At 46.9% G+C, this 13,889-nt stretch overlaps 1 protein-coding gene across 1 annotated transcript in view; it reads left to right on the top strand.

Annotated features, from left to right (window-relative positions):
• The first annotated feature begins 8,981 nt into the window (after window positions 1-8,981).
• Window positions 8,982-13,889, top strand: part of SLC23A2 (solute carrier family 23 member 2) — an 80,599-nt gene continuing 75,691 nt past the window's right edge. Inside the window, exon 1 of the mRNA XM_063311569.1 lies at window positions 8,982-9,023. The gene's annotated coding sequence lies outside the window, so the exon portion shown is untranslated. The remainder of the gene's footprint in view (window positions 9,024-13,889) is intronic.

Consider the following 13,889-nt stretch of genomic DNA (forward strand, 5'->3'; position numbering starts at 1 on the left):
GTTTACAGCACTATGTTCCCAGAATGAAAGAAAGGGAGAGGACCCCCTTGATGAGAGTACAAGAACATTTTAATTTTTTTCTGGACCAAGGTTCTCTGAGAGTTGGATAGGAATGACAGTCTTCAGAACAGTGGATAGATGCAAGCCCCCCCGCTTCTCCCAAGGGGCAGGTTTCTAGCCGCCTCCCTAGAAAAAGCAAAGGCAGCAGGCAAGAGTTTTGTCACCCTGAATTGCCTCTATGTAGGCGTCTCAGTTAAAAGTAAGGTACTGGCTGGAATTCTTAACCTGCAGCCTTAATATTCTTTCTAATAAAGGCTATTCCTTAGCAATTTTAGAATCGTGTTCCTTGGATTGGCTGTCTCCACTGCAAGGAGGAAGACGTTCGACTCAAACCTGGTCTTTGAGTAGTGGACTGGACGAAAGACTAAGTTAAATGCCATTTTGTCTCCTTTTAAGCAAAATTAAATGGAGCCAAAGCAAAGACTCTTTGCTGCCTGGAGAATTCTCCGAGTTGAAGTCCACACATCTTAAAACTGCCAAGTTTGAAAAACGCTGGTCTGGATGTTTCAAGGTTGCTCCAACCTTTGATCCTCTATTGTGGTTGTCTAGATTTTTGCAGCCCGGGTATCATCTGCCTGCTCAAAAAGGCCCGATTCTCAAGGTGTCTTCCGAGGAAGAGCAACCAGGAGCGCTGCGCCTTCTTTTAACTAGAAACGAAGATTCCTTGCTAGTTTTTGACACTCTGGATCCGGGGGCTGCTGGTAACCTTTTGATTCCTCCCCTGAAGCTCAAAGTGGCTGTCGGCTAGTTCAGGCGCTCCCAGGAAGATATTGCGAAAGGGACATCCCCAGGGGGCGGGGCCACAAAGGCCCAGGTGGTGCCTGCAACTGCATAATTCCCCCATTGGGGGAGATGGGCGGTGATACAAATTTAAATAAAATAAAAATAACTGAACCCCCTCCTCTTTCCGCCTGCAGTCACAGCGCCATTTGGACTTTTTGCACCCCCCTGTGCAGACCCCCCTTGCTTTTCATAGGAGTTCTGTGCCAAAGGGGCTATTTCTGGGAAAGGAGTCCACCCTTGCCGTTCCACCCCCCCAAATTATCTTCTGAACCCCCCAAAGCCCCACCCTTGCTTCAACCCCCCCAAACCCCACCCTTGCTTCAACCCCCCCAAACCCCACCCTTCTCTGGTGGCCTCTTAAAGACCAACTTGGCAGAAAATGCCACGGTAATCTGCAGCAGATCTTTAACGTGCCTCCCATCTCTTGCAGGGGAAGAAAAAAAAAAATCAAGCCGCCGATGCCCCGGTCCAGCTGATGCCTGTAAACCTTTGACTGTTCCGTCCTTCTGTTTACTCAGACCGCCCGGCTGGCTCCTGGGGGTCATAGCCCTGCTGACGCAAGGACAATCAGCTCCCAAAATGATGGCCTCAGAAGAGGGAGTCACTGTTAGAAGCCATGTCCGTGTGGAGCGTTGTGGGGTGACGCACGGTGGCACAGAACCAATGGCCTCTCTGTTTCAAGGCCAAAAAAAATTACCCCAGGAGTTCATGGTGCTGGATGAGAAACGGGAGATCAGTGGTGCAAAATAATCCAATTTGGCCATGGTCCACTCTCTCGCCTCGGACGTTCTAAGCCTGCCACGCAGGAGCAGCAACCTGTGCATGGGAACAGCGGGGCGGAAGGGGACGCTGGGGCTGGGCACTGTCAAGGGCAGCCAGAGTGAATCTGCCAGTGCTGGCAGCAAGGGGGTCTGCAGGAAGGGGGTCAAACAAGTCAAGATGGCAGCCACCGCCCTGCGATGGGAGTCCTACCGTTTTTTTACTTGTGTCATGAGGCAGGTAAAAAAATGGTGGGGCTCCCATTGCAGGGCAGTGGCTGCCAACTTAATTCATTTAAAAGATTTTGGCTGGTTTAGATGATGGAACTGAATTAACTTCTTTGATTAAAGAAAAAACAACATCTACATTTATGGCTGGCTGGAAACCCCTTAGAGACTTTTTGCATGAAATGGAAGAAAATGCACTTAGGATTAGTGGTTGGGATGATTAGCAAAAAAAAAAAAAGGATAATAGAAACAAGTGAGCTTTTTTGTGTAATCACAGAGTAAGAGTTAATTTTGTAATTGTACTTATATTTGCTGAAGAAGAAATTGGAAGTTTTCTTTCTTTTCTTTCTTTCTTTCCTCCCTCCTTTTACTCCTTATTAGTTTTTGTTAGTTTTTATGTTCTTCATGAAACTTTTAATAAAATTTATTTTTAAAAATCATTTAAAAGATTGATATGGCCCACCTTTCTGGATGGCTGACAACAAAAACACAAGCCATAAAAACAAGACCACCAAAGGAAATGTCAGAAAAAGAGGAAAAACCAGATGCCCAATCCACTCATCGCCTGCAGTCACTCATCTCTCCCTCCACCTTGGCCATGTTGACCCCTCATTGTGGACACCCCGGCTGGCAGTCTGCCTGGCAATGGGGGCTCAGCATTTCCCCCTCCGTCTCTCGATCCCACTCGGGGAAGGAACCTGCTCAATAAATAGAGGCTCTTGGCTGCTTCCACCTACATCAGCGTTTGTCAACCTTGGCAACTTTAAGGTGAAGGAATATTTTTTTCATTATGGTCACTGACCAGAATTGCAACTGAAAACACATTAAAAATAAAGTAAAAAACGAAACAAGAGAGTATTACAATGGGTGGTGGGTTTGCCAGGGCATAATAAAAGTCTGCCCAATTTTACAGGCAGTATGACAAAATTTAGCTGCGTCCCAGGAGACTGAATCATACTGACTTGGTAGCAACAACTGTACAAAAAAAGATCAGAATTTCCCAGTTGCTTTATCAGGTAAGGAGTTATAAGGTGGGTCCTTGAGTCCTTATAGAGCAGGGTTTCTCAACTTTGTCGATTTTAAGGTGGGTGGACTTCAACTCCCAGAATTCCCCAGCCAGGATGGCTGTCTAAGGAATTCTGGGAGTTGAAGTCCACTTACCTTAAAGTTGCCATGGTTGAGAAACCCTGCTCTAAGTCAATCCAGTCAACTATTTGTTGTATCAGTGTCTGGCAAAGGGCTTACTTATTATACTTAAAAGGCTAATAGGCCTATAATTAGCAAGCAAGTCTTGGGTGCCCTTTAATAAATGGGCACTATGATGGCCCAGTCCTCTGGGATTTGCGTAGTGCAATCAACATAAGTAAAGAGGGAAGCAAGAACTGGGGTCCACCATTCCATATTATTGCATAATATTTGAGGAGTAACAAAGTCATTGCATGGAGCATTACCAGACATTAGCTGATTTATAAGCGTCGTTATTTCAGCGCTTGAAACCGCCGCCCAACTAGGGAGCAGGTTAGTATTAACATTTAAGTCGAATTTAGGAGACTTTTCTTGGGAATATAATGCTCTAAAGTGGTCCTTCCATGCAGATGCAGATAAGAGGTGGGGAAGCGAGAGGGGCCTGTCGATTGGGTGGGAAGCTATCAGGCACCAGAACAGAAGGGGATTTCTGGCTTGGGATGCTGTTACCAATTGCTGCCAGAAAGCCCTAGTGAGTTCTCTTTTCCTGTTTTATAATGGATGTTTGTATTGTTTCTTCAGGAGCGTAAAGTCCTGGGTGGAGTGCTCAGCTGGGTTCTCTTTATAGAATTTGAATTTCCCATTCAGTGTACTCTTGGCCTCAAAGCTGGCTGGGGAACTCTGGGAGTTGAAGTCCGCACATCTTAAACTTGCCATGGTTGAAAAATAGTGACCCGCATCCTGCCTTTTCTCCAGGAGCTGAGAGAAGTTTCCAAGGGGGCTCTGATGACAGTTACACAGCAGAGGAGTCAGGCTGAGGGCGTTCGCACCGCTTAGGGTAGACTTGGCCCTCCCCAGTCCTAATGCAGGGCCTGAGCCACAGGACCATGGCAGCCCCAAGTCCTTGGAGCCTGAGAGCCCTGGGTCTCCTGCATTGGACAGGAAGGGGGCCCTGCTCATGGTCACCTCCAGTCTGGACCATTGCCCAGGACTCTGCTGCCATCCAGATGCTTTTGGAGTACCATCTCCAGGGGAGGCCACAAAACCTTGCATCCAACAATATCTGGAAAGCTGCAGGATCCCCACCTTTGCTTTCTTCAGCCACATGCAGAGTCTATATTAGGAGTGACTTCTTCACCAGTGGGCATTTGCAATCGACGCACCTCTTATTTTAAGGGTTGCCTACGGTGTTTCATTCAATAGACTAGATCATTATTAAACAAACCATAGCTAAACATGATGAGTCAACCAGCCAGTGTATATTACTGAACACAAAGCACAGCACAATCCAAGATGCTCCTCTCTAATAGACCCTGGAAAGTAGGTGCCCTTTCTACCATACAGGTCACTGATCCATCTATGTAAACTGGTTCCAGCTCATTTCAGAAATGCATCTTCTGAGCCCAACCTTCAGATCCAAGTATCTGAATCTAGCAGTCAATCTTTGCTTGTAACACAGTTGTCCTCCCTGCAGTTTAAAAAATCAATACAACTGCAAAAGTGGGTCACCAGGAAATGCCAAAACCCCAAAATGCATTTTGAAACAACAGACTGCATTTTCATCTCTAACCTCTGTATTCCATTAGCACAAAATACTATTTTTGCAGGACCAAAAGAATCAAAGGCTTATTCACCTACGTGTCCTCCTATGCGCAGCCCACAACGCATCTCTCCCCGGGTTACATACGCCACTGGGTAAAGTTTGCTAATTCGTTGGACGCGCAGTGCAGAATTGTAACAGTTTTCACTTGGGTGTGGACTGCATCTTTTAGTCTTCATGCTGTTAAAACCTATGATCAAGGATCCAGGCCTCGGATCTGTTCTGGCCAGGCGTCTGGACTGAAAATGCTGACTGGGCAGCAGAAATGCTTCCCAAACCAATCAACCAACTCTGTATATAAATTTATGCTGATGGCATTTTCCACCATATCACAAACCCTGACCTTGCAAGGCCATGGCTTTACAATTTACGGATGAAAATAAATCAGGGACAGAGAACGTGAAGGACAAAAGCAGCTTGAACCAGGGAAAGCAAGCCAGCACATTGTGGTGTGTGAGGCCCAAGCTAGCTCTGTGGCTACACCGTGATTTGACAGGCACCGGACAATCTCTTATTCTCTCATCCAGCAGCCAAACCAGGATGTGGGTGACCAGAAGGCCACATCTGGCTTAGAAAGATGGACACCAAGTCTTGCAGGCACCATTGACAAGATCTGCATCCGGGCGGGCTCAACAACTTTAGTTTCTTACCTCTTTCCAACTGCCTGGAGGGCAACGGAAACGTAACACAAAGTACCACCTTGAACTGGCCTTTGGCCCTGGTGCTCAGAAGGGGATGCTGCTGAAGGCCTGCAGAAAAGTTACCTGTTGCAAAGTTACTGTCAACTGAATTGCTCCAATGGTGTGCAATTCAAGTGTTGTACTATGTTCAGAGTTTGTCTACTCGGTTGAAGCCACGGGATCTTACACTGAGACCTGAGTCACATCAGGGATGCCTGCTTCCATACCTGTGGTTTCACAGCCTTTCTCCATCCCCAGGGCCCTAATTCAATCATCTCTATCTAGGGATCCCTAGTGCTGGGAAAGGTGGAAGGAAAGAGAAAAAGCGGATGACCAGCAGCATGGTGGATAGACTTGGTTAACACGGCATGCTTAAATGTTAGTTAGAGAGCTAATGAGAGCTGGTTTGGGGTAGTGGTGAAGTCATCAGGCTAGAAACCAGGAGGCCATGAGTTCTAGTCCTGCCTTAGGCACGAAGCCAGCTGGGTGACCCTGGGCCAGTCCTTCTCTCTCAGCCCTAGGAAGGAGGCAATGGCAAACCACTTCTGAAAAGCCTTGCCAAGAAAACTGCAGCGACTGGTCCAGGCAGTCTCCGAGATCAGACACAATTGAACGGAATAAAAAGAGAGAGAGAGAGAGAGAGAGTGCTAATGGCTGCCTTTGTATAACATGCCAGGTTTGGCTGGAATTAATCTTGATTTGATGAAGGGAAGGGGTACTAAACATATTGTGCAAAAAAGGCCAACTTGCTTGGTTTATGGTTCAGTGTATTGTGTTAATCCAGGATATGGTTAATTCAGTAAGTACAGCAAGCACGTCTGGCGAGTGCAACCCCTGTCTGCATCTAAAGTACTAAAGCAGGAAGGCATTTAATAAATTCAAGGTCACTACAGGAAAGACTCTGAAGCTGCACTTTACTGATCTTGTCTTAACAGGTGATGTAGCCATTGAGGAAGTCCTGTGCAAACGCCCCTCAAAACAAACTCAGAGTGTGTGTAATATTTACTCAAATTTGGGGTTGTCTGACCATTAACGCTGACATGCTCTAGCGATTGACAATAGCAAAATTCTTTTAAAGTCATTGGTATGTGCCAGCTCTTGACAAAATTCAAATAGTGAACTACTCACTGCGTGATGTCCATCATTTTAGAAAGATACATTCAGATGTAGTTTTGTAATCTTAATCTTACTTTGGTATTTGTGCAATCTTCATTATGCTTGCTTAATTTATTCTGAAATCAACTGTATTTCCCATAGCATAAATACACATGGAGGAGGAACAGCGATGGCCAAAGGATCATCTTCTATGAATAAGACAAATACGGAAATACCAGAGTCTCTGGGGGGGTGGGAACCCTCTACCTCATATCAAAGCATCTAATCCATTTCTTAGCTTATATATAATGTGGAAAGAAACATTTTCTATTTATTCATAAATAAATGCATAGCTAAAAATGAGATACTCCTTTCTAATAAACTCCTTGATTTCACTGAGAATATTACTTTGGATACAAACAGTGCTTTGAATCACAGCTCAAAATAGATGCACATTTTGCCATTTTAACTGGTACGTGAAATGTGCATATTGGACATTACTGTACTTCAAAATCTGACATACTTTCCTTCTGAAGCTATCCACTAAGTCTTTCCCTCGTTGAAAAAAAAATGCAAAGAAAACAGAAATATATGTGTTCGTGTGTGCGTATACACACCCGACTGGAAGATGCAGCAGTAATTGGGAAGTACTGATGTATTTGATACCACCGATCAGTAAGAGGTAAATATTGCCTAAAATTAACATGAGCTGCAGATTTTTAAAAAAATATTACATAAATGATCATCAGTGTGTTTTTACTGGCATCCTTTTCATTAAGCAATCACAAAAGCAGTGACAGCTGCTTTTGTTCTGTCTGCACACGGGCCCAACCAAGAGACTTTACTGCTAGTTCACACCGGGATGAGCTGCCCGCACATTTAACCTACTAATAATTGCACAGCAGGCCAGCGGCATTATTTGCATAACGCGTGGTGCGTCGCTTCAAAATAACTCTTCCAATAAAAGAATACAGAAGCAGAACTGAGAGCTGGTTTTCAAGGAAGAAGGCCATTTTCTCTTTGTATTTAAACAGAAGTAATTGCGATTAATAAAGACTAGTAAGCAGAAAACTTGAGGAATCATATTAATCATAATTCCTACAGGGTGGTAGAAAGCCTGTTTGTGTGGAGGAGGTGTAAATGGGCTTTTGGGCATCCCATGAATACCACCTCTGTGTTTGCTGGTTTCCTCTCTCAGGGAATCCACCTGAGCGGGTCGGGACACCACCCCAGAACAACCCAGGAATGTCCTGGGTTTGGAAGGACAACCTGGAGAAACACCCCAGGTGCTGCACATGTCTAACATGTACAGAAGGAGTGGCACTGCCCCAGAGAGACCTGGCATGCCATCTGGGGGTCCTCCTGGACTTGAGGCTCCTGCTTGAAGAGCAGGTGGCAGCTGTGGCTAGGAGGGCCTTTGTGTCAGTTGTACCCATTCCGGGACTGGGGGGACCCTGCTCTCGGTCACTTGTGCCCTTGTGATTTCCAGACTGGAGTACCGCAACGTGCTTCACGTGGGGCTGCCCTTGAAGAGTATTCGGAAGCTTCAGCTGGTGCAGAATGTGGTGGCGCGGGCAGTTACTGGCACCAGAGACTTGGCGCATGTGGCACCACCGCTCTGCCAGCTGCATTGGCTTCCCACGTGCTTCTGGGTGCCCTTCAAGGCGCTGTTCACCTTTAAAGCCCTTCACGGCTTGGGACCAAGCTACTTACGGGACCGTCTCTCCCAATTGTTTCTACCTGTCCTGCCCAATCTGGCAGGAAGGGCATGCTCCCTCACCCTCAGCTGGCAGGGTCCAGAAGGAGAGCCATTTCCACCACAGCACCCACCCTTTGGAACATCATCCTGAGGTGAGCTTGGCCTTTGTGGGACCTTGAAAACCTGACTCTGTGCTCCAGCCCGGGCATGGGGTAGAGCCGCGTGTTCGATGGGCTGGAGACTGCCTGGCTGCTGTGTGTCTTAATCCTCTTATGGTGCATTTTATGTATTTCATTGTTAGTCGCCTTGACTCAGGCAGATCGGCGGCTACATCAATCGAATGAATGAACGAACGAATGAAAAAGATACGCGGAGAGCTGATGCAAATGGCTAACATATATATACAAAAGATACCCGCACACGCGCACCCCGGGGGTCCGGTGCGATGGGGGCACCGGCGAGGGCATCGCACACTTGGCGTCGGTCGCCAACCAGCGAGATGCCCTTCGGGCGATGACCTCCTGGCGTGACGTCAACGCGGCTCGCAGGCGCGGCCGGGCTCCGGCCAAGCTCGCTCTTCCCTCGCAGGCCGCTCGCCTCGGCCCCGGAAGCCCCCAGCGCGGCCAGGCTCCCTCCGCGCCCCATCCTCCGCAGCCGGCAGGGCACCCAGAAGCCACCCCCAGAAGCAACCGCAGCGCCGCGCCGGGCACGTGACGCCGGTGGGCGGGGCTGCCACCCGCGCGGGCGGGGCGGGGCGGGGCGAGAGGCGCGGGTCACGGCGCGCGCCATTTTGCGGGGGCGGGCCCCGCCTGCCCGCGCTCCGCCCCCGGTCACGCCCCCTCCCCTCACGCCGCGGCGGGTCGTGGCTCGCGCCCGCTCCTTCGCCTCAGCCGGCCGCCGCCGCCGCCTCCAGTCGCTGCTCCTCGCGATGGCAGGTGAGGGGATGGGGGACCCGTCGCCCCCTCGCCCGCCCCTCCGGCGCGGACTCCCGCTCCCATCATCCCCGCCGGGCCCCTGTTCGCCTCAGGAGGCGTCGTCTCCCCCCCCACACGTCGGGCTTGTCTCTCTCTCTCTCTCAGCCGCCCCTCCCCCCTCCCCCGGGGTCGGTGCCCCTGCTGCTGGAGGCTCGGAGGGGCTGCCCCCTCGCCGCCCTCCGCAGTCGAAGCCCGGCTGTCACGCCCCTCTTGGGGGGACTCTGGGCCTGGGTCTGCCCCTCCCCGCGGTGGCGGTGCCATCTTGCTGCCCTCGCCCCCCCGCCGCTTTGCCGCCGGGATCGATGCCCGTCCGCCGGCGAGGAGCCCCCCCGGCCCCTGGGTGAGCCCGCCCTTCGCCGTCCCCGGCGCCGCTCCTTCCCCGCTGCCCGCGCGCGCCGAGCCCCGCGCCTGGCCGGAGGGCCGTGGGCACGTGCCGCCGCCGCCGCCGCCGCCCGGTTCGGCAGCCCCGTCGTCTCCCTGGCGGCCGGGGAGGAAGAGCCTCCCGGTCCTGGGTCGCGGGGAAAGGAGGGCGTGGGGAGGGGCCGGGGAGCCGGCCGGGGGCAGAAACGCGGTGCCTGGGCGGGGGGCTGCCCTTCACGCTGCCTCCACCTCCCCGCGCCACAACATGGGTGGCGGAGATGAGCTGCTGGGGCGAATTCCCCTGCGGTGGAGCAGGCTTGTCCTGGGCTGACATGGCTGGGCCTGCTTGGCGAGGGGTGTGAGGAGAGGGCGCTTCCTGGGCTGGAAAACACGCGCGCTGCAGGGCAAGGAATCTCGCCCGACCTCGTGCAGCCCGCGGCGGGATGGAAGTCTCTGTCCTGCTTCCGGATGCAGTAGACCTCACCTATCTTGCCTGCTACCTTTTATAATATCTATCTGTATCTATGCATCTGTATTATAGATACACCTTATATCTACGGTGTATCGTGTAATACCTGTATGATAGATGTAAGATAGATGTCAGATCTCTCTCTGAGAGCTGGCGTAGGGTAGTGGTGTGGGTGCTGGCCCGGAAACCAGGAGATTGCGAATTCTAGGCCTCCCTTAGGCCCGGCTGGGTGACCTTGGGCCAGTCCCTCTCTCTCAGCCTGACCCACCTCACAGGGTGGTTGTTGTGGGGAAAGTAGAAGGCAGGAGTATTAGGTCTGTTTGAATTATATATATAAAAAAGGCTGGATAAACATCTTATTATAATAATGTATGTTTTTTGAAGGCTGAGTAATGCAACTGAGGTCCATCTGTGTGGCTTTATTCATACATTTATTAAAATCCGATATGTTCACACACTACATGGGGCGCTTCTTCACCTAAAATCTCTTCATTTGGAAAATGAGATTATGATTCCCCCACTCTTCTACCTTTCTGATAAGCTCTTGACCTAGATCGGCTCCTGACACTTCTGTTTCCATGGACAGCGTAATTTGTCAGGCAAGTAGCTAGTACAGTACTGGGTTCTAATTGGGCTATATGGAAGGTCCTTGGTGAGGGAAAATTTTAAAAGCAAAGCTGCCTTGGAGTCAAGCCCAGCCTCTGCAGGCTTGCATCCAGGCTAGGGTTCTGTCATTACAGAAAGGGTTTGCCGCTGCTGTTTTCAAGGGTGGTTTTGGGCATTCTCTGTTCGCCTCTGCTGCTGAACTCCCTAGGTACCATCCCAGCCGAGTACTAACCAGGCAAACCCTCCTTAGCTTTCTAGATCAGCCAAGCTGAGTTGGTAAAGTTGAGGCTAATATAAAATGGAAGCAATGTGCTAGTACCTAGAAATCAGCTCCGAACTTAAGAGTTTTCCCTGCTTTCTTTCAAAAGAAGTGTTTTGGTGTTCTGCAAGGGCAAACATGACTACGTTCATATACATGTAAGTAGATATCAAGTAGATATATTATTTATTTATTTTTATCCCGCCTTTATTATTTTTATAAATAACTCAAGGCGGCGAACATCCCTAATCCTCCTTCCTCCTCCTCTTTTCCCCACAACAACCACCCTGTGAGAGGGGTTGGGCTGAGAGACAGGGACTGGCCCAGGGTCACCCAGCTGGCTTTCGTGCCTAAGGCAGGACTAGAACTCTCCTACCACGCCTGATTGGCTCTTGGGCTGAGAGGGAGGGACGGGCCCAAGGTCACCCAGCCGGCTTTCAGGCTTCAGGCGGGACTAGAACTCTCAGTCGCCTGGTTTCTAGCCCAGCACCTTAACCACGAGACCAAACTGGCTCTATATACATAAGTAGATATCAAGACATTAAGTAGACATCACTTTTGCCATAAGCAATATTACAGAAAGGGCAGAGAAAGTTAAAACCAGTAAGCCAAAGAAATTAGAGTCATGACCAAAGAAAAAGTGGTTAAATCTAGTTCACACCAATGTAATTTACTATAATTCTGCATATCTTTCTATCCTTGTAAATCTTCCTTGCTTTCTTACTGTATCTGTTTACCACTTCGTACACTGCCTTTTCACCTCTCTCTTTTACGGAACTTTGCCCTACAATAATTCCATGGTTTTGGTGCTTTACAAGCCAAGTTTTTCAGAAACATATCTGAGATACTCTGGGGTGTCCCAAGCATGGTTCTTTATCAAGAAGCTGGTGTGATTAGAGTTGAAACTGTGATGTGGATTAATCATCCTATTATGGTTAAAGTTATTTTTTCCCCTCCTGTATTAGTCTCTTTAATTTTAGCTGACAATTTTAATAATAGATGGAAAGGTTCTGTTTTGCAAAAGTTGAATCATGATGGGTGGCTGATAGCTTTAGGTTTTGAATGTGTCACGTCAGAATGATTTGATCTCTCTAAATATTTCTGAATGTTAAGTTGCCTACAGAATTCTTTTGGAGTTGACTATCTAATATTATTTTGTTGTAATTGATGATGTCAGTTTTCAGTAAATCTATTAATTATGTGACTTGCATATTTTTGGTCTTTAACATAGTAGGATTTACAACACACCAAATCCATCCAGCCCTGACCACCTCGGTGTTCATCTTCCCTGTCATTCTGGTTTTGTGATTTGATCCTTAGTCATTCTCACTATATGATCAAACATTTCATCTTGAAATAATCCCTCACTTTTGTATTCAGTCCACATTCATTTATAGCACCAATTCATTCCTAATTTTATCAAGAATGAAAGTACTTTGAAATTTCATGGTTATTTAATTTCTGTGTTAGAGTTTTTATGGAAGTGATTTATTCCAGCCATTTGTTTTACATTCATTCAACTCTCACTCTCTCTTGAAAAGCAGAGCATGAACCAAGAGTTTAAACAATAGTCTAATAATTTTTTTCCTCATCAGAATCAATATTGCCACCTACAGATACTGGATGAATATATACTAGGTCTTCTATTGTTAGAGATTTTAGCATGACCTTTAAGTTTTGAGAATGATGGCATAGAGCTGAATCAGCAGAAAGATCAGCAGAACAAATAATGGAATTGGAAACTAACAAGATAGAAGTAGAGTCTTCTTACATAATTTTCTAATGGTTGTAAAAGAACCACACTTACCATTTATAGAAGAAACAGTGAAATATTTTAACAGTAGTAATATTAACTATCTTGGAGTAAGTTTATGGCTTGGTTAACCATTTACAAATAAGGATATTTCCCAAAAATCTGGATTATAAAAAATATGAGGCCTTGTTACATGTTTTCATCTGCAACTCGTGCAAGTTACATGTATATATAACAAAATGTTAGAATTATAGAGCTCTTTTCCAGACTTTGTCCAATAATGCCCTACAGTATTCTGTAATTTTTGTAATACATTCCTAAAGTAGGCCGCATTGATCTCAGTTGAACTTGTTTCCATGAAACCATGCTTAAAATAAGAGGAAGTTAACAAGAAATTCTACTTTCCCTCTCTTTAGTTAACTCATTTGCTTCCCCTTCCTCTTTACTGAACCTAAGTTGCTGATTTCCACATATTCTTCATGAAACAGTACCTCAGCTGTCATAATTGGAGATGTGCATGTTCAAATACAATCAGTGTAATTGGATGGAGCTGCAGGAATAGGTCATAGTTCTGATTCAGTAGTTTTTCTTTTGTTGTTGCTTGTGCATGTATGCAGTGATCATAGCTCAAAGGTAGGGGAGCTGATTGGCAGAATATTGCACACTTAGAATGTAAATAGTTAATTCACTGAAAATTCATCTTGCATCACTTATTAGAGAATATTATACAAGCAGGTTTGTAATATGCAAAAATATTCCAGAAACTGTATGAACAATTAAAAGATATGCTGATTGGGTTACCAAAAAAGAAAATACATTACCTGAAAAGTGCTTGGACAGTGAAAGTGCTTTTCAGTGACAATGTTCAATAAATAATGATAAAAAGCTGCTCAGACAACAAAATTAAGTTTTATTTTACTCAGAATCTATAGGATGTTTTGATGTAATAAAAATTAGGAGCAAAGTAAAACACGGAAAATGAAACTGTATGCTTACTTCGGGGTAAGTGTAACTGCCCAGAGTCCTTCCTTGTGGGGGGAGATGGACTGTGATAAAAATTTAATAAATAAATAAATAAATGTTCTGATCAGAAAGATTTTTTAAAAAACATTTGGTAAAAGAAATTGTACTAGACAACCTGTGACCCACTGGGTCATTGTTTCAGAGATATTTCCTTACCAGATTGCTCAATGCCTTCAACAATGGCAGAGCTCCTAACGTGCTGCCTTCACTGGAAAAGTTCTTTAAAATTCAGGGAGAAACGCAGAGATGGACCTGCCTTGAAAACAGCCCATGTCATTCAGCACAGTCAAACATCAGGCGTTGACCACAGGAAATGTTTTAGGACATCTTGTATTATATTATAAAATGTTTTATGAT

This window comes from Candoia aspera, chromosome 9, assembly GCF_035149785.1.
Source record: "Candoia aspera isolate rCanAsp1 chromosome 9, rCanAsp1.hap2, whole genome shotgun sequence".
Classification (NCBI taxonomy): domain Eukaryota; kingdom Metazoa; phylum Chordata; class Lepidosauria; order Squamata; family Boidae; genus Candoia; species Candoia aspera.